Source organism: Trematomus bernacchii, unplaced genomic scaffold, assembly GCF_902827165.1.
Source record: "Trematomus bernacchii unplaced genomic scaffold, fTreBer1.1, whole genome shotgun sequence".
Lineage (NCBI taxonomy): Eukaryota > Metazoa > Chordata > Actinopteri > Perciformes > Nototheniidae > Trematomus > Trematomus bernacchii.
In genome coordinates, this window is record NW_022987518.1 from 25,917 (window position 1) to 45,269 (window position 19,353).

The 19,353-nt window shown below is 40.2% G+C and overlaps 1 pseudogene; it reads right to left on the reverse strand.

Moving 5' to 3' along the window:
• The window catches only part of LOC117471605, a 195,317-nt pseudogene that overhangs the window by 24,204 nt on the left and 151,760 nt on the right, over nt 1-19,353 (reverse strand).

Here is a 19,353-nt window from a genome sequence, read left to right on the forward strand (position 1 = left end):
ACCGTGGCTGTCTCCTCCTGATTGGTGGAGTTGGCCCAATAGCCGTAGCGCCACCGTCCTGACGTCAGGACAGTGTTCAAATCTGGATCAGTTTTTATCAGATCCGTTGCAGCCCCTTTTTTAGAGATTTGGGTATGGAGGAAAATAGAGAGGGTTGTGTTTTCTGACACTTGGTGAGTTCCCTGGAACACCGGGGACACATATTCATGTAGAAAAGACGTACAAAAGTGCATTTTGCATGATAGGTCCCCTTTAAGTAAGAGGTTAGTAGAATACAGAACGTAACTAAAGTTTGCTTTTTTAAATTGCTTTAAAAACAACAATGGAGTAACTGTAATACATGAATTAGAAAGGTCCACAAAAAGAACAAGGTTCATCCTGAAGTGAGAAACAGAAGGCAGTTGTTGTGTTTCATAATCTAATATTGATTGGCAATGCATCTTGTCTGCATCCAATGTGTCACTTATTTAATCCTCAATCAGTAAAATACTGAAATCACATTTTAAGCATGGCTAGTGCAGAGAGGCCATAAATAAAGTTATGCAATGTGTGTGGGCATTAATGCTATTTTTCTTTGGAAATTTCACGCAGAATAAAGCCACTTGTCCTTCATGGCTGAACATTTGTGTGGCGTGAGATCAAAACTGAAAGCAGAAAATATAATGATGCAGTCAGAGACATGAGTGGATGAGAGGACTGAGAGGGATGATTATGTTTGTAATGGTAGAATTGGAAGAAATTGACAGCGGGGACACAGAGAGGCAGACAGGTGGTGATGTGGTGTGTTAACCATGATAATAATAATAAAGCTTTATTTAGATACCATGACACATGTCTGATGGGGTTTGCTACATAAACCATTGCCTGTGTCTTTGGTGCTGTGTCTGCCATTGTTGGCTTTATGCTACACATATACTGCATGTCACCGTCACTCAGAGACAGCTGTCTTGTTGGATGCTCAGTGAAGCAAATCTAATGTGGCATCTACTTATTTTCTACCCCTTTTTCTTCTTCTACAAACAGCCTTAGTAAAGCAAACTGTTGATCAAATTAAAGGATGAAAATAATATAATAAAACTAACTAGGTGTTCAGTGTGTTGTGCTTGTATTTCTGTGAACATGTTCGTACTACTGACATTTGTTTATTAGCTCTCATAGCGGCAAATAACAGAAATGTAGACCAGTGGTATTTTCCAAAGGTGTTGAAGTGCAAATAACAGACTCTTTAAAGTAGAGACACTACATCCTGATATACACCTGAACATCAGCAGGAGAGGACTCTTTAAAGTAGAGACACTACATACTGATATACACCTGAACATCAGCAGGAGAGGACTCTTTAAAGTAGAGACACTACATACTGATATACACCTGAACATCAGCAGGAGAGGACTCTTTAAAGTAGAGACACTACATACTGATATACACCTGAACATCAGCAGGAGAGGACTCTTTAAAGTAGAGACACTACATACTGATATACACCTGAACATCAGCAGGAGAGGACTCTTTAAAGTAGAGACACTACATACTGATATACACCTGAACATCAGCAGGAGAGGACTCTTTAAAGTAGAGACACTACATACTGATATACACCTGAACATCAGCAGGAGAGGACTCTTTAAAGTAGAGACACTACATACTGATATACACCTGAACATCAGCAGGAGAGGACTCTTTAAAGTAGAGACATTACATACTGATATACACCTGAACATCAGCAGGAGAGGACTCTTTAAAGTAGAGACACTACATACTGATATACACCTGAACATCAGCAGGAGAGGACTCTTTAAAGTAGAGACACTACATACTGATATACACCTGAACATCAGCAGGAGAGGACTCTTTAAAGTAGAGACACTACATACTGATATACACCTGAACATCAGCAGGAGAGGACTCTTTAAAGTAGAGACATTACATACTGATATACACCTGAACATCAGCAGGAGAGGACTCTTTAAAGTAGAGACACTACATACTGATATACACCTGAACATCAGCAGGAGAGGACTCTTTAAAGTAGAGACACTACATACTGATATACACCTGACCATCAGCAGGAGAGGACTCTTTAAAGTAGAGACACTACATACTGATATACACCTGAATATCAGCAGGAGAGGACTCTTTAAAGTAGAGACACTACATACTGATATACACCTGAACATCAGCAGGAGAGGACTCTTTAAAGTAGAGACACTACATACTGATATACACCTGAACATCAGCAGGAGAGGACTCTTTAAAGTAGAGACACTACATACTGATATACACCTGAGCATCAGCTGGAGAGGACTATTTAAAGTAGAGACACTCCATACTGATATACACCTGAACATCAGCAGGAGAGGACTCTTTAAAGTAGAGACACTACATACTGATATGCACCTGAACATCAGCAGGAGAGGACTCTTTAAAGTAGAGACACTACATACTGATATACACCTGAACATCAGCAGGAGAGGACTCTTTAAAGTAGAGACACTACATACTGATATACACCTGAACATCAGCAGGAGAGGACTCTTTAAAGTAGAGACACTACATACTGATATACACCTGAGCATCAGCAGGAGAGGACTCTTTAAAGTAGAGACACTACATACTGATATGCACCTGAACATCAGCAGGAGAGGACTCTTTAAAGTAGAGACACTACATACTGATATGAAGCTGAAAACTAGCAGAATGTGTCCTATTTAAAGTTGAAAGATGAAGATACAAGAGGAGGAAGAGAGGGGAACATTAGAGAAAGACACTTTAGGATCAAATAAAAGTCAGGACTAAAGAAAAAAACAACATGATGGAAATAAAGAAATATACGTTCTAAAGGGGGGATTGATGTGAAATGCCAAATTTAGAAATGGTAAGGGTAGGAAAAACACATCAGACAAGACAAATAAAAGGAAGCACAACAATCAAAATGAAATCAATAATTGTTGTAGAGAAGGCAGGCAGAAGGCATGAATACAAACAAGAGCAATATGTGAGTCTCAGCAGAAGGGTTTGTTTTCATTGCCTTTATAAAAAAGAGGCTCTGAAGACGGAGAAGAGCTGTGTGATCGCTCTCTATTCCGAGAGGCTGCTATTTAAAGGGCAGAGCGGAGAAAAGGATCCAGATGATCGCAGACGTTAGCTAGCAATTACACCTGACCTCGTATTTGAGAGAAGCTGTGAGTACTTCCCTGTCTCTCACTGCGTCTACGGCTCTGTTTCTCTGCATTGTGCTCTCTGAATAAAACCTATTATCAAGCCCGCTGACGTGAGGAGAGACACAACTTTTTTTTATGTCAGATAAGATTGGTTCTGGATCATTCTGGCCAGGTCTCTATTTTCTCATCTTTTACCCGTTTGATCACCTTATGAACTCGACCCAAATGTCAAAGAAAAGCATTTTGATTTGACTTTAATTACAACAAAGTTAGAGATGCCACCCATGTTAATGTTTTGGTTCGGTCAGTCCATTCAGGTTTTTAAACTAATATTTCTTGTTGTATATTAAAGTAAGTTTGCTCTCCTGTTTGCACCACACAGAGAGGTACGCAAGTGTATTCCTTTGGCATTCAAACAGCAATATAGCAACACTTTAAACATTATTATATAACCATAATAAAAACAATAGTTTTAAAGTAAATGACCAAAGTCGTCACAAGAAAAGTATATATTAAGTATCTTTATTCCTAAGCCTAGAGGATTATTTGATGCTGATTGGTTTGGATAATTCCAGAGGTTGTTCATTTCCGAGAACAGACCGTTGCTAAGGATAACAGACTGTGGCTATGGAGAACAGACCGTTGCTAAGGAGGATCAAGGAACTATGTGCAGTCATATCAATCCACAGAAACAAGCGTTAGTTTTGTAACTGTCCCCAGTTAAGACAAGAAAAGAAGAACAAGAGAAGTAAAGACGTTAGAAGACAGAGTGTCTGTTCTTCTTTCCAACGGTCTGTTAACAGAAATAAACGACCTCTGAAATGTCCATGAAATTGACCAATCAGAATAGAGTATTCAATAAAGCTGTGTAACAATATATGCTACAGTTATAATTTAAACTACACAGTACAGCGATCAGTTTTCAATTGTAAATAAGAGGACAAGTTAGTGAAATCAGAGTCCTACCATCCTTTGCAAACTATTAGGGGCTATGTAACCCATGTGACTTCTGCCATTGTCTCATGAGTGTCCACCCACTTATTCGACACTTTTTACCTCCCAAAACCCATCCACTAACCCCCCCTCTGCACCCGACCGAGCCCGAACCAGCAGCAGCAGATTTCACAGCTCAGCTCATTATCAGATCGGCTGTGTGTTTCCTGTACAACGAGGTGATTACGCTCCCCAGCAGAGAGTGTCAGACAGAAAGCAGTCATTTCACACCTGAGCAGACGTTGGACTCCTGACAGCACTACAGGTTTGGGATGTTTAACTCCAGCTTTTTGATCATGGAGAGCCTATGGGGTCAGATTTACAAGTGTCACACATCAGCTTTGTGGTAAAAAACAAGCTTGTGTGCATGTTTTTACAACATTGGACGACAGGAATTAATTATCTCAGGTGGGTCAGGGCATCCCGTAATTACATCCCTCTCATCTCTGAATTGGTTGCCATGGAAAAGCCTCTCATCAGATCATTATTTCCTCTCTGGGCTCGGCCGTGTGAACTGGACTAATCAAATGCTTGGCCGCTCTCCAATCGACCCAATCCCAGTTATTGTCTGAGCTCTGTGTTTTCACTATTAGCTGTACTCTTAATTATAGAGATATTTGGAAACAAACAAGAACTGATCCAGCTCCTGATCCTGAGTCCATGGATAGAGTCGTCATTATTCATTATACTGACGTTCAAGATCAGAAATCACTTTTGTTTTTGTTTCTACATACAACTGAACAAATCCTCGGCACAATAAAAAACAATCTTGGATGCTCAGGTGAGACGATAACAATCAAACTGAGATGCGATCAAAACAACAACATCAATGGAAACCCTTGTTATTCTTACTCATCTCTTCCTGTCTCATCTCATCAGTTATCTGAGGTGTGAAGGTGTAGTAACACTGGTTTCCTGGAGTGTGAATTCAGAGGAATATTCCTAGAAAGCACATATTATAGGGAAGTGGGAACCGTGTTTGATTAGTGCACTTCCAAGTAATTGATTCAAGTTAATTGCTAAGATAGCGTACAGTACTATGACCTGGAATCGTCTATTGACTGCACAGCATGTTATGCAACGTGCTCAATTAATCTTTAAGCAAACATGCAATTCATCATTTACTGTATGGGGGATGTGCAGTATTTCCCAATGGAGCAGTTTCTTCAAGGAAGTTCCAACAAGTGCTTCAACACAACTTGCTAACACTTAAATGATTGTCTTGATCTTCTCTATTGTTCGTAACAAATTACATTGAGGATAAGGAAGTTGCAGGCTGCTAGTTAAGTCCCCTATGATAATATTGAACTGTCCCTTGCCTATCCAAAGATCACTTCATGTAATTGACTTCCTTTTATGCTTGGTAGGGGTTTTGCAGAGGACTCAATAAAGTAAGGAGGTGATCAGATGAGGATTTCTCGAACAGCTTGGTCTGGAACGAGCATGCCATCTACACTAGACATTGAACATGTATAAAATACAGGCAAGACTGGATTGGATTGGACATCAATGGGTGACAGCAGTCCAGTATTCATTTGTAACACTTCCATTATTAAGGTCTGTTCTTAATAAATACCTTAGTGTGCACATCGAGAACTCTCCTTCGTCTGAGCTAATTTGGAAAGTCTTTGTTCTGCAGCCTAAAGCAGAGAGGACTTTATAAAGAAGGCTTAGACTCCATGGTGTAGACTTTTCATCCGTTTATTTTAGAGTTTAATCTGGTACGGTGTTATCTATAGAGAACTGTAATTTTTTAGTTTATAAAACTATTTCAAAACCTGACTTAGTCATTTAAAATGTTCTTGAGATTTGATTAAAAGTTCTCGAACTGCAGTTTTGGTGTAAAAAGGAATAAGCCTTACTTGCACATCACATTATATTTATGAAGTCGTCTTGAAAAGGAACTGTGCGCTTCGTGGAGTGTGAGAATATAATCAAAACCAGCTGTGTGAAATCTCCAAAAGATGCACAATTTAACGGTTAGAAGTTGAAGGATATTGACATCTGATAGACAGGTGTTGCTTCTGCTGCTGTGCACAAACACAAAAACACCCAAACAACTGAGCGGCACAAACAGAGAGTGTATGCAGTCTTTTGATTCTGAAGCGACATGACAGAAGAGTAATTGAATTTCTGACACTTCCACCAAAAATAAACAGCCCACAGCCACAGAGATACACAACATTAGTCCATGAAAAGGCCACACAATACTACGGCAACAATAACGCCCCCACATGCAGAAAAACAAGATTTCACCCCAAAGAAAGGGAAAGAGGATATACTGATATACACCTGAACATCAGCCGGAGAGGACTCTTTAAAGTAGAGACACTACATACTGATATACACCTGAACATCAGCCGGAGAGGACTCTTTAAAGTAGAGACACTACATACTGATATACACCTGAACATCAGCAGGAGAGGCCTCTTTAAAGTAGAGACACTACATACTGATATACACCTGAACATCAGCAGGAGAGGACTCTTTAAAGTAGAGACACTACATACTGATATACACCTGAACATCATCAGGAGAGGACTCTTTAAAGTAGAGACACTACACACTGATATACACCTGAACATCAGCAGGAGAGGACTCTTTAAAGTAGAGACACTACATACTGATATACACCTGAACATCAGCAGGAGAGGACTCTTTAAAGTAGAGACACTACATACTGATATACACCTGAACATCAGCAGGAGAGGACTCTTTAAAGTAGAGACACTACATACTGATATACACCTGAACATCATCAGGAGAGGACTCTTTAAAGTAGAGACACTACATACTGATATACACCTGAACATCAGCAGGAGAGGACTCTTTAAAGTAGAGACACTACATACTGATATACACCTGAACATCATCAGGAGAGGACTCTTTAAAGTAGAGACACTACACACTGATATACACCTGAACATCAGCAGGAGAGGACTCTTTAAAGTAGAGACACTACATACTGATATACACCTGAACATCAGCAGGAGAGGACTCTTTAAAGTAGAGACACTACATACTGATATACACCTGAACATCAGCAGGAGAGGACTCTTTAAAGTAGAGACACTACATACTGATACACACCTGAACATCAGCAGGAGAGGACTCTTTAAAGTCGAGACACTACATACTGATATACACCTGAACATCAGCAAGAGAGGACTCTTTAAAGTAGAGACACTACATACTGATATACACCTGAATACAATACACCCACTTTTCTATTATTAGCATTGTAAAGCTTACACCTTCAAACCCCATCTAGGGTTTTAAGAGTGTGTGACTCAAACATGTGCATCCCTGAAAGTGTGTGTTTTAGGGAATTGGGTGAAAAAGAGGATGAGATGTGACGGTGTGTCAGCGGGGGGTGATTCACTAAATACACAATGACTTTACTAATGTGAACGATAATGAGAACATGATACAGAGGAAGAGTTAAGACGATCATGAATAGCACCCTAAAAGCACATGTTCTCTGATGAGACAACAGGGGGCGGATTAGGTTTCATTTAGTCATAAATGTTTTGTTCCCATAGCACAGTTTGGGATCTGGGCTTTGACGTAGGACATTTAAAAAAGTCCCTTATTCCAGGGGAGTCCTTTGGTTTAAAAAAAGCAACTGTTATACAAACAAAAAGGGATCATTTGGACTTAGTGACTTGGACATTGGGCTTCTGTTTACATCCTGTTTCCAATCTAAGCGTTGTCTCTTTTGAACCCCAACCACAATCATTTCTTAACCTTTACACATCATTATTTTAAACCCAAACTGCAATCTGAAGCTGCACCACTCTATTGGACACATACACACACACACACACACACACACACACACACACACACACACACACACACACACACACACACACACACACACACACACACACACACACACACACACACACACACACACATAAAGGCATGTGTATTTTAATGCATGTATACGTTATAATGTTCCATCAGGGTCGGCAGTAGCTCAGTCTGTAGGGACTTGGCTTGGGAACTGAAGGGTCAACGGTTCAAGTCCCGATCAAACCAAAAATACAGAGTGTGTGTCCCTGGCGCCAATTCACTAAGTTAGTTACATTTATTTGTTTATAGTGTCGTGGACAGTCCCCATTAATCAACTGTCACAAAAAACAGTAAATGGGGCAGCTTTAGCCAACATTGCTAATTTCCAGCTGATAATAGAGACCCTTAAAATCACAATACTTTAACAGCATTAGTTATAAAGAAAGGATGAAAGACAAGTAGATACAGGCGAAAGGATAAAAGAGAACAATAAAATGCAAACAACAGACGTTACTACATACATGTCACATATTGCTCCTGTGGGGATTGCCCACAGTATTGAGTATGTAAGTCGCTTTGGATAAAAGCGTCTAACAAGTAACATGTAATGTAATGTAAAAATATAGCACATCACAATCACACAACTGAAACGAGCGGAAACATCCATGATCACAACATTTAACACACACGCCATATCCAAAGCAGACTAGTGTGTGTAGGTGAAGTTTTTCAGTGATTTACAGCGTTACACAGCGACAGAATAAGATGGAAACACAGAGAGAAACAATGCAGACAGGACTCACAATCACAGATACATATTCAAACTAACAGGCCAACAAGTCACAGATCCTCCAGCTTTCTTTTTTCCACACACACAACACAGATGGACTCACAGAGTGAAGTTCTCCGCGGGGTAGCAGCGGTTCCTCAGAAGCCCCGCCCACAGCTGCACGCCGATGATGCCGAAGATGAAGAAGACGAAGAAGCAGAGGAGGAGGACGTTCCCCAGCATGGGCAGCGTGTCCAGCAGCAGGTTCACCAGGATGCGCATACCTGAGGAGACACACAGGAAAACACTTACTGTATTTCACCAGGAGAGGACTCTTTAAAGTAGAGACACTACATACTGATATACACCTGAACATCAGCAGGAGAGGACTCTTTAAAGGAGAGACACTACATACTGATATACACCTGAACATCAGCAGGAGAGGACTCTTTAAAGTAGAGACACTACATACTGATATACACCTGAACATCAGCAGGAGAGGACTCTTTAAAGTAGAGACACTACATACTAATATACACCTGAACATCAGCAGGAGAGGACTCTTTAAAGTAGAGACACTACATACTGATATACACCTGAACATCAGCAGGAGAGGACTCTTTAAAGTAGAGATACTACATACTGATATACACCTGAACGTCAGCAGGAGAGGACTCTTTAAAGTAGAGACACTACCTACTGATATACACCTGAACATCAGCAGGAGAGGACTCTTTAAAGTAGAGACACTACATACTGATATACACCTGAACATCAGTAGGATAGGACTCTTTAAAGTAGAGACACTACATACTGATATACACCTGAACATCAGCAGGAGGGGACTCTTTAAAGTAGAGACGCTACATACTGATATACACCTGAACATCAGCAGGAGAGGACTCTTTAAAGTAGAGACACTACATACTGTTATACATCTGAACATCAGCAGGAGAGGACTCTTTAAAGTAGAGACACTACATACTGATATACACCTGAACATCAGCAGGGGAGGACTCTTTAAAGTAGAGACACTACATACTGATAAACACCTGAACATCAGCAGGAGAGGACTCTTTAAATTAGAGACACTACATACTGATATACACCTGAACATCAGCAAGAGAGGACTCTTTAAAGTAGAGACACTACATACTGATATACACCTGAACATCAGCAGGGGAGGACTCTTTAAAGTAGAGACACTACATACTGATATGCACCTGAACATCAGCAGGAGAGGACTCTTTAAAGTAGAGACACTACATACTGATATGCACCTGAACATCAGCAGGAGAGGACTCTTTAAAGTAGAGACACTACATACTGATATACACCTGAACATCAGCAGGAGAGGACTCTTTAAAGTAGAGACACTACATACTGATATACATCTGAATATCAGCAGGAGAGGACTCTTTAAAGTAGAGACACTACATACTGATATACACCTGAACATCAGCAGGAGAGGACTCTTTAAAGTAGAGACACTACATACTGATATACACCTGAACATCAGCAGGAGAGGACTCTTTAAAGTAGAGACACTACATACTGATATACACCTGGACATCAGCAGGAGAGGACTCTTTAAAGTAGAGACACTACATACTGATATACACCTGAACATCAGCAGGAGAGAACTCTTTAAAGTAGAGACACTACATACTGATATACACCTGAACATCAGCAGGAGAGGACTCTTTAAAGTAGAGACACTACATACTGATATACACCTGAACATCAGCAGGAGAGGACTCTTTAAAGTAGAGACACTACATACTGATATACACCTGAACATCAGTAGGATAGGACTCTTTAAAGTAGAGACACTACATACTGATATACACCTGAACATCAGCAGGAGGGGACTCTTTAAAGTAGAGACACTACATACTGTTATACATCTGAACATCAGCAGGAGAGGACTCTTTAAAGTAGAGACACTACATACTGATATACACCTGAACATCAGCAGGAGAGGACTCTTTAAAGTAGAGACACTACATACTGATATACACCTGGACATCAGCAGGAGAGGACTCTTTAAAGTAGAGACACTACATACTGATATACACCTGAACATCAGCAGGAGAGGACTCTTTAAAGTAGAGACACTACATACTGATATACACCTAAAATGAGCATAGCAGTCCCCCAGCTTCTGCCTTAAGCTCTTTTTAAAGATAAGTTTCACACAGAAAACATAAATGCACTCAGTATTTTCATATTGATGTTATCATAGATCGATTCATAGATTATAATGAATCTGTTTAAATCTTTTTGTTCCTAAAAAGCTTTTCCTTTGCTTGTTTTTCTTCAGAAAACAATATTTGAAATCATTACAACATTTGGCACTACCCCCCGGGGTGAGGACTGAGGACCGCCTGCCCACTTACCCCTGATTACTCAGCTAAACGCTGCATCAGTCCTCCATCTCTTCCTCTGATGGAGTTTAACCCCAGCTTTAGTTTCCTCACACAGATCAGAGCCAGAGTAATGGGCCATGGGATCACAATTAGCGTGGAGATTAGAGATTGATTAGCTAATTATGATAATACAGCGGCTTATATGGAAATGCGTAGTGTTACATCTCTGCAGGGAGTGGGAGGATGAGAGAGTTTGTGTAAAGGAGGAAATTAAGTGTTAAGATGAGACATTATTGTCTTTTTGCATGAGTGCATATTTTGTACAGATGCTTATTTATGTGTATTTGTGTATAACCATTAACTAAAGTGACGTTTATACATATATCAGATTTCAATGAGGCGATTTTAAAAGATTTTCACAAGACATTCAAAGCATGAGAAGATATAGTGCAAAGTAAGCGCATTAAACATTAATTTAAATACATTTAACAATCTTATAAAAGTTACAGTTCAATATATGTTATAATTCGTTTTTTTATTTCATAAAAGACAACGGCAAAAAGAAAAGATGGAAAAAAGGTGGATCAATGGGAATATTTTCTTGGTCCAAAATACATTTTCTTCTTGTTGTGAACTTTGGATTTGAAGGTGAATTGGAGAGGAAACTAAATTACATTTTTAAAAATAAATTCACTGAGAAGCATCACTATGATTACAGCCAGCGAGGAGGTTATTCCTTTGGTTCAGTTTGTTTCTTTGTCTGCAGGTATACAGAGAAACCACTAGCCCAATTCTCGTGAAAGTTGGTGGAAATGTGAAGCATGGGCCAAGGACGAAGAAATTACATTTTGGAGCAGATACACAAATTATCTCCCCTTTTGTGAACATTCGAACAAAGGGTATGGCCTTGGAGGAGGTTATGTTTTCAACACTGTTTATCAGTAGGATTTCAAAAATATGTTGTAACCTGATTTTAAAGAAACTTGATGAAAGGATGTCGCTTTGCCCAGAGAACATGACATTTTTGCAACAGACTTGAATCACTGGGCAGATAAACAAGTGTTTTGTTAAGAAACATATGTTATACCCTTCCTCTCTCATCCTTTTAGTTTAAACACAGATGAGATAAACACCTTCATGACATTTGGTGAATTAAAAGCTGACCTTAGTTTGGACATTTGATTTAATATTTGATAGGACATTTCTAAAAATCTAAAGTGTTGTTTCCTATTGATTGACATTCGAAAAAGGTTGCCTCAAATTGCCTTGTGTTGAAAGGTGCTATATAAATAAACTTGCCTTGCCTCGCCTCGCTTTGTCTTGCCTGGCCTTGCCTCGCCTTGTCTTGCCTCTCCTTGCCTCACCTTCTCTTGCCTCGCCTTGTCTCGCCTCACCTTGCCTTGCCTCGCCTTGTCTCGCCTTGCCTCGCCTTGCCTTGCCTCGCCTTGCCTCACCTCACCTTGCCTCGCCTCGCCTTGCCTCGCCTTGCCTCGTCTTGCCTCGCCTTGCCTCGCCTTGCCTTGCCTTGCCTTGTCTTGCCTTTCCGTGCCTCACCTTGCCTTGCCTTGTCTTGCCTTGCCTTGCCTCACCTTGCCTCACCTTGCCTCACCTTGCCTTGCCTTGTCTTGCCTTGCCTTGCCTCACCTTGCCTCACCTTGCCTTGCCTCACCGTGCCTTGCCTCGCCTTGCCTCACCTTGCCTTGCCTTGCCTTGTCTTGCCTTGCCGTGCCTCACCTTGTCTTGCCTCGCCTTGTCTTGCCTTGCCGTGCCTTGCCTCAACATGAACCATTCTTATTAAATGTTCTTGATTTAGCACTTGTACTTAGTCCTTTAACTTCCCATGCAGAATGCCATTGAAATGAAGTGAATTTGATGTGAATAAAGCTACATTGCACTGCTCTGGATATGAAGTCAGATATAAAACATCACAGAAGCTGATCTCCTTTGAGAAGCTCAAACCAACATCTCTTTTCCTCACAATGATTCAGTCTGTTTGAAGTCAGCAGCTGCACAATCACTCAGGACACCCTATAATTAATCACAATGAATCAAAAGTAATAATGGTAGTAAAAGTTGCCATAATCCGAATGCAATGAAGTTACTCTCAAAAGAATATAAAAGCAGGGATGAAGCAGCACATAAAAGGACATTGTTAAACAGCTCTTTGTCCAAAGTTTGAGATGTAATTAAATGATGAAAAGATCCCAATTGTTCCCGGCAGGAAATACAAATTAGAGTCGTTAGTAAGTTGGAATAAAACTGTCTATTTGATCAAGTGTTGGGTAAATTGAATAACACATGTTGGTTTTACATAAAAGGCTACTTTAATTGTTTAATTCATTAACAGCAGTCTGAAGGAAATGAGTGCAAACCAGATTAGAAGTGAGCAAATCAAAAGAAAGGGAAGCAGGAGAGAGCTGATGGCCATTACCTTGGCTGCTAATACAGTGTTTTCCCAGAGGGGTTGTGGGTAATGTAGTAAACCGCTCTAAACTGTGGCCAGTGGGAACCAGGCGAGGATCATTTCCATTAGTGTCCCATTAACTGACTGTTCCCCTCATACACCGTCCTCTGAGTGTGTGTGTGTGTGTGTGTGTGTGTGTGTGTGTATGTGTGTGTGTGTGTGTGTGTGTGTGTGTGTGTGTGTGTGTATGTGTGTGTGTGTGTGTGTGTGTGTGTGTGTGTGTGTGTGTGTGTGTGTGTGTGTGTGTGTGTGTGTGTGTGTGTGTGTGTGGAGATTGAATTATCCCTGAGGCGAGCTCTGTGGTAAACTGTCTTTAATAAAGGAGAGAATTGCTTCCTTATTTATCGAGCAAATAAAGTGGAAGTTGTTTTCACCATTTCAGCCTGGGACCGCTGCGCCTGGTGATTTATGTAATAACTTGACACTTATATATGGTGGTAATTGTCCTGTCAATACTTTACAAATAAATATTGTGCCATTCAATACTAGTTCAAGAACGCTTTTATGTCTCACTGAACAGATGCTTTCAACACACACACACACACACACACACACACACACACACACACACACACACACACACACACACACACACACACACACACACACACACACACACACACACTACATACGTGTTTACAGTGTACAACAAAACATTGTACTAAGGAAAGTTTCCGAATTGAGACACAAGCAAGTGTTTTTGAAAACCTGTGAGCCTTTATTATTTTCTGTCAGATTAGGAGAACACAGGAGGAGGAGTATTTCATTACGTTTCCTCTGGGATTAGCTGTGAGGGCTTCTGGCTAGTTATTTTAGTATGAAATAATCCCTGTGGTTAAATTATGAATGCATCTCCACCCACAGGTTAAACCCAAGATGACATTTTATGTAAACAAACTGCCATTATTTTATTCTAAATCCTTAAACCTGAGCTCCGAGGGGAAGCAGCATTTGGATACAAGCCTCAGCAGTTTATTAAAGAAAATGTAAGAATGACTGTTAAAATAGCATTGCTTGTCAATCCACCTTCATATTATCAATGTGAAGAAACACGAGTACAATGGTTGCATCTCCTCGCCCTTTCCTCTGATCTGATCTTCTATTCCCCGTCCCACGCACACTTTATCTCTATCCTTCTCCTTCCCTTGCACTTGTCTCCACGCCTCTATTTGTCATCGTAATATCTCGCTCATCAGAGTCCCTTCCTCCCATCATCCCTCTCTTCCTCTCATCCATCATCGTCTCTCCTTCATGGAGCTGGATAATCCCTGCTTCCCTCCCTCGTTTGTCTCTCTTTCCGTCTCTTTCTTCCTCCCTTCTTCACCATAAATCCAGACGCTGTTTTCCTTTTTGAAATATTGTTGAATAACCCACAAAGAAAGCATTGATCTATCTATACAGTATCTATATTTCTCTATTGTGGAAAAGGGTTTGCTGACTTTTTTTATACCGCCTCTTTTCTAGCTTGTTTCTGAAGCTCTGTTACAACTCTGAGAATTCCCAGATTACAAAAAAATATATAAAAATTGATTCAAATAAACCTAAAATTATTGATTATGTTTCTTTCCAACAAAGAGCTGTACTGTCAATTCAATTTTAGTTTTAGTTTTCTGTACAAAACAACATCTGTATATAGAGTGCGGAGGAACTACAACATGGTCACATGACTTCACGTCACTACTGCTAAGCTAAAGGAGGCTAATGTTGGGCTATAAAGGAACTACAGCACGGTCGCATGACTTCACGTCACCACCGCTAAGCTAAAGGTGGCTAATGTTGGGCTATAAAGGAACTACAGCACGGTCACATGACTTCACGTCACCACCGCTAAGCTAAAGGTGGCTAATTTTGGGCTATAAAGGAACTACAGCACGGTCGCATGACTTCACGTCACTACTGCTAAGCTAAAGGAGGCTAATGTTGGGCTATAAAGGAACTACAGCACGGTCACATGACTTCACGTCACTACTGCTAAGCTAAAGGAGGCTAATGTTGGGCTATAAAGGAACTACAGCACGGTCACATGACTTCACGTCACCACCGCTAAGCTAAAGGTGGCTAATGTTGGGCTATAAAGGAACTACAGCACGGTCACATGACTTCACGTCACCACTGCTGAGCTAAAGGTGGCTAATGTTGGGCTATAGAGGAACTAGAGCATGGTCACATGACTTCACGTCACCACCGCTAAGCTAAAGGTGGCTAATGTTGGGCTATAAAGGAACTACAGCACGGTCACATGACTTCACGTCACCACCGCTAAGCTAAAGGTGGCTAATGTTGGGCTATAAAGGAACTACAGCACGGTCACATGACTTCACGTCACCACCGCTAAGCTAAAGGTGGCTAATGTTGAGCTATAAAGGAACTACAGCACGGTCACATGACTTCACGTTACCACTGCTAAGCTAAAGGTGGCTAATGTTGGGCTATAAAGGAACTACAGCACGGTCACATGACTTCACGTCATCCAGCGTGATGGCGTTTAGTCATCTCATTTAGACACTTGTTAGAAACCGCAGTTTTTTAATTCACCAGTGGGTTATTAGACTTATTTTATATACTATGTTAAAATTATAGTTGTTTGGACAATTTGACAATTATGATGCAAAAGGGTTATGTCTCTCTAATTGTGTAAATCATATCCCCCATTGCATTTTACTAGATGGAAATATTGCAATCAGTTATTTTTGTGTAGCTATCAAATGCAAAAAAGGCAATAATCTAAATAAGGTTAAAGAAGGGCCCTTACTGAATCACGGGAATCAAAAATAAATATAAAAAGAGCTCTTTGAACCTGGAAATACCTCGAAAGAGAGATGGACAAAAACAAAAAAACAGTGCTACCATAGAGTGCCCTTGACTGTAACAACCTGAAGGGTTTCTCTGTAGAAACACATACGTTTAAGAGCTCTCCATGTGGGAATGATCACATATGTTCTGTGTGAATGAAGAGGCAGTACAGAAATAAACACACACTTCCCTCGATACAACATTAGCTCTACATGCTCTGAGAAAGAAACACTAAATTGCTCAGATAGTTTATGTTGCCGATTTATGAGCTGTGGGAGGTTTAGCAATTATACTCATGAAGGAAGCAAAACAACATTAACTTCAAGCACCAGCATATCCGACTTAGAGAGCACTCATAGCTTCTTGAAATTATTGCCTGCTAGGTGCAATTTACACATAAAGCATTAATGCAAAAGAAAAGAAGCAAGCTCTGATTATTCTCATCAAAAAGGAGACTGAGCTGCACTCTGAATCGAAGTGACGGGGGTTAGGCGCTAAAAACACTTAATGTCTGAGCAATGCTTCAGTGATAGTTTGGGTTTTGTACCAATTATAACTCCGACTGGATCAACTAGCTCTTTAGGAATTTAAATAGCCCGCAGCACCTCTATAATTTGCAGATAAAACAGCCAAGAATGTAGAATACACCGTCTGAGAGGAGATGAAATCCACGTTCAGATGTCCATTGAAATGCATGAGAGAACAAAATCTATTTCCACAACTGCACCAAGCTCATTGTGACAACAGGTACACAATCAGCATAACCACAGCCAACACAAGCAGGCATTTCGGCCGCATGGACGTGTTGCTGCAGGTACAATGGTGCTGCTTTCAAGTCCCGTTGGATCCAGCATGAATAACGACGTGGCACCGTGTCAGGACTGCAGCATTTGTTGTGTGGCTAACAATACCACGAGCCATCTGTGAGCAGAGCGGCGAACACCAAACTCTGTCTGACAAAAACACGGGAGCTGTTTCTGGAGCCTTTCTAAGCAGATGTTCAATCCAAAATAAAATCATTCTGCACATTTCTGCACAATGATATCTCCTTTCAAAAGTGAAAAGCGCTTATACAAACACTAACTTACTATTTAACTACTTAACACACTTTCTACCTCACATTATTCTGTTACTACCTACATCAGTAACAAACAAACTCACTTACTCAAAACATCTAAGTAACTAAACAAACTGAACAAAATACGACTCTTATTGTGAAAATCTCACTTCAGAGTCTTATTGTGAACGTCTCCCCTAACTGACCATAGTAAGACTCTTATTGTGAAAGTCTACCCTCAAATTCTTGTTGTGAAAGTCTCCCCTTAGAGCCTTATTGTGAAAGTCTACCCCTAACTGATCATAGTAAGACTCTTATGGTGAAAGTATCCCCTTAGTCAGAGCCTTATTGTGAAAGTCTACCCCTAACTGATCATAGTAAGACTCTTATTGTGAAAGTCTACCCCTAACTGATCATAGTAAGACTCTTATTGTGAAAGTCTACCCCTAACTGATCATAGTAAGACTCTTATTGTGAAAGTCTCCCCATAACTGATCATAGTAAGACTCTTATGGTGAAAGTCTCCCCTTAGAGCCTTATTGAGAAAATCTCCCCTAACTGATCATAGTAAGACTCTTATTGTGAAAGTCTCCCCTAACTGATCATAGTAAGACTCTTATTGTGAAAGTCTCCCCTAACTGATCATAGTAAGACTCTTATTGTGAAAGTCTCCCCCTAACTGATCATAGTAAGACTCTTATGGTGAAAGTCTCCCCTTAAATCCTTTTGTGATAATCTTCCTCTAGCTGATTATTTCATATTGAAAACCCCTAACTCTATTATTGTATTTGTCATATTCGTATTGTACTTTTTGTTTTTATTTATTTAGATTTTTTCTAAATATTCCCCCTTGTTATTTTTCCAATAGTTCTATATGTACAACTTAATTTTCCTTACTTTGTTTATGAATGCACCATTATGTACCAAAGCAATGTCCTTGTATGTATACACCTTTACATTTGGCACTAAATCGGATTCTGAAGTTTATACAAAAGGGACACCAAATTAAAGTTCATACGTTATATGGTACAGTCAAAGCTAAGTCACCAAACTCTGTCTGACAATAACACAGAGGCTGCTTTGGAGCCATTCAATGCAGACATAACATCTCTGCTTACCTCTCGAAAGTGCACAGCTCTTCCACTTTGAATCCTGCTAAACTGAACATATTTTACTTTGCACAAACCTAACCCTAACCCTAATTAAACATTTGTTATAAAGATTCCCCCTTAATTGCATGTTTGAAATAGTTTTTACAATATTTGTGTTCTAAATTCACCTTCCTAATTCTTCTTACTTTTGTTTTATATATGCACCATTATCAACCAAAGCAATTTCAAAGTCTTTCTGACAATGAAATCTGCATTGAGCCATTCAACGCAGATCTTTAATCAAAAATACAATATATGGCACATTTCTGCACTATTATACGTCTTTTAAAACTGCACAGCTCTTCCACTTCTATACAGGCACCATTATGCACAAAAGCACATTCCTTGTCTGTGTGAACCTACTTGGCAATAAACCTGATTCGAACTCGAAAAATCTACGTTTTTTGCAAAAGCAACACAGAACAAACTTTGATAAGTTGCATGCTACAGTGGCTCTACAGCATTCATCCCAAAGCCAAGTCCCTCACTCTGCAGCCAGGTAATAAGTATATCCTGTTATCTAGATGGTTGGTCCACCCTGTCAGAGACTTTATGACTCATTATACCATAATGACCTGAGAGGCTGTCCAACAACATCATCTGGGACCCAAAGCATGCTCTGAACAGAGCATCTGAACTGCTACCATCTAATGGAGATTGAATAAAGTCAGCCTGAAGCATCCTTTGTGCTCCAGTCGATCCTCTCAGTGAACACAGAGCTGAATCCAGATCCGATGCACGCTGAAGGCTCTTTGAGCATCTCTCACTGATCCTGCTGTTATGTTCAATGTTTGTTGA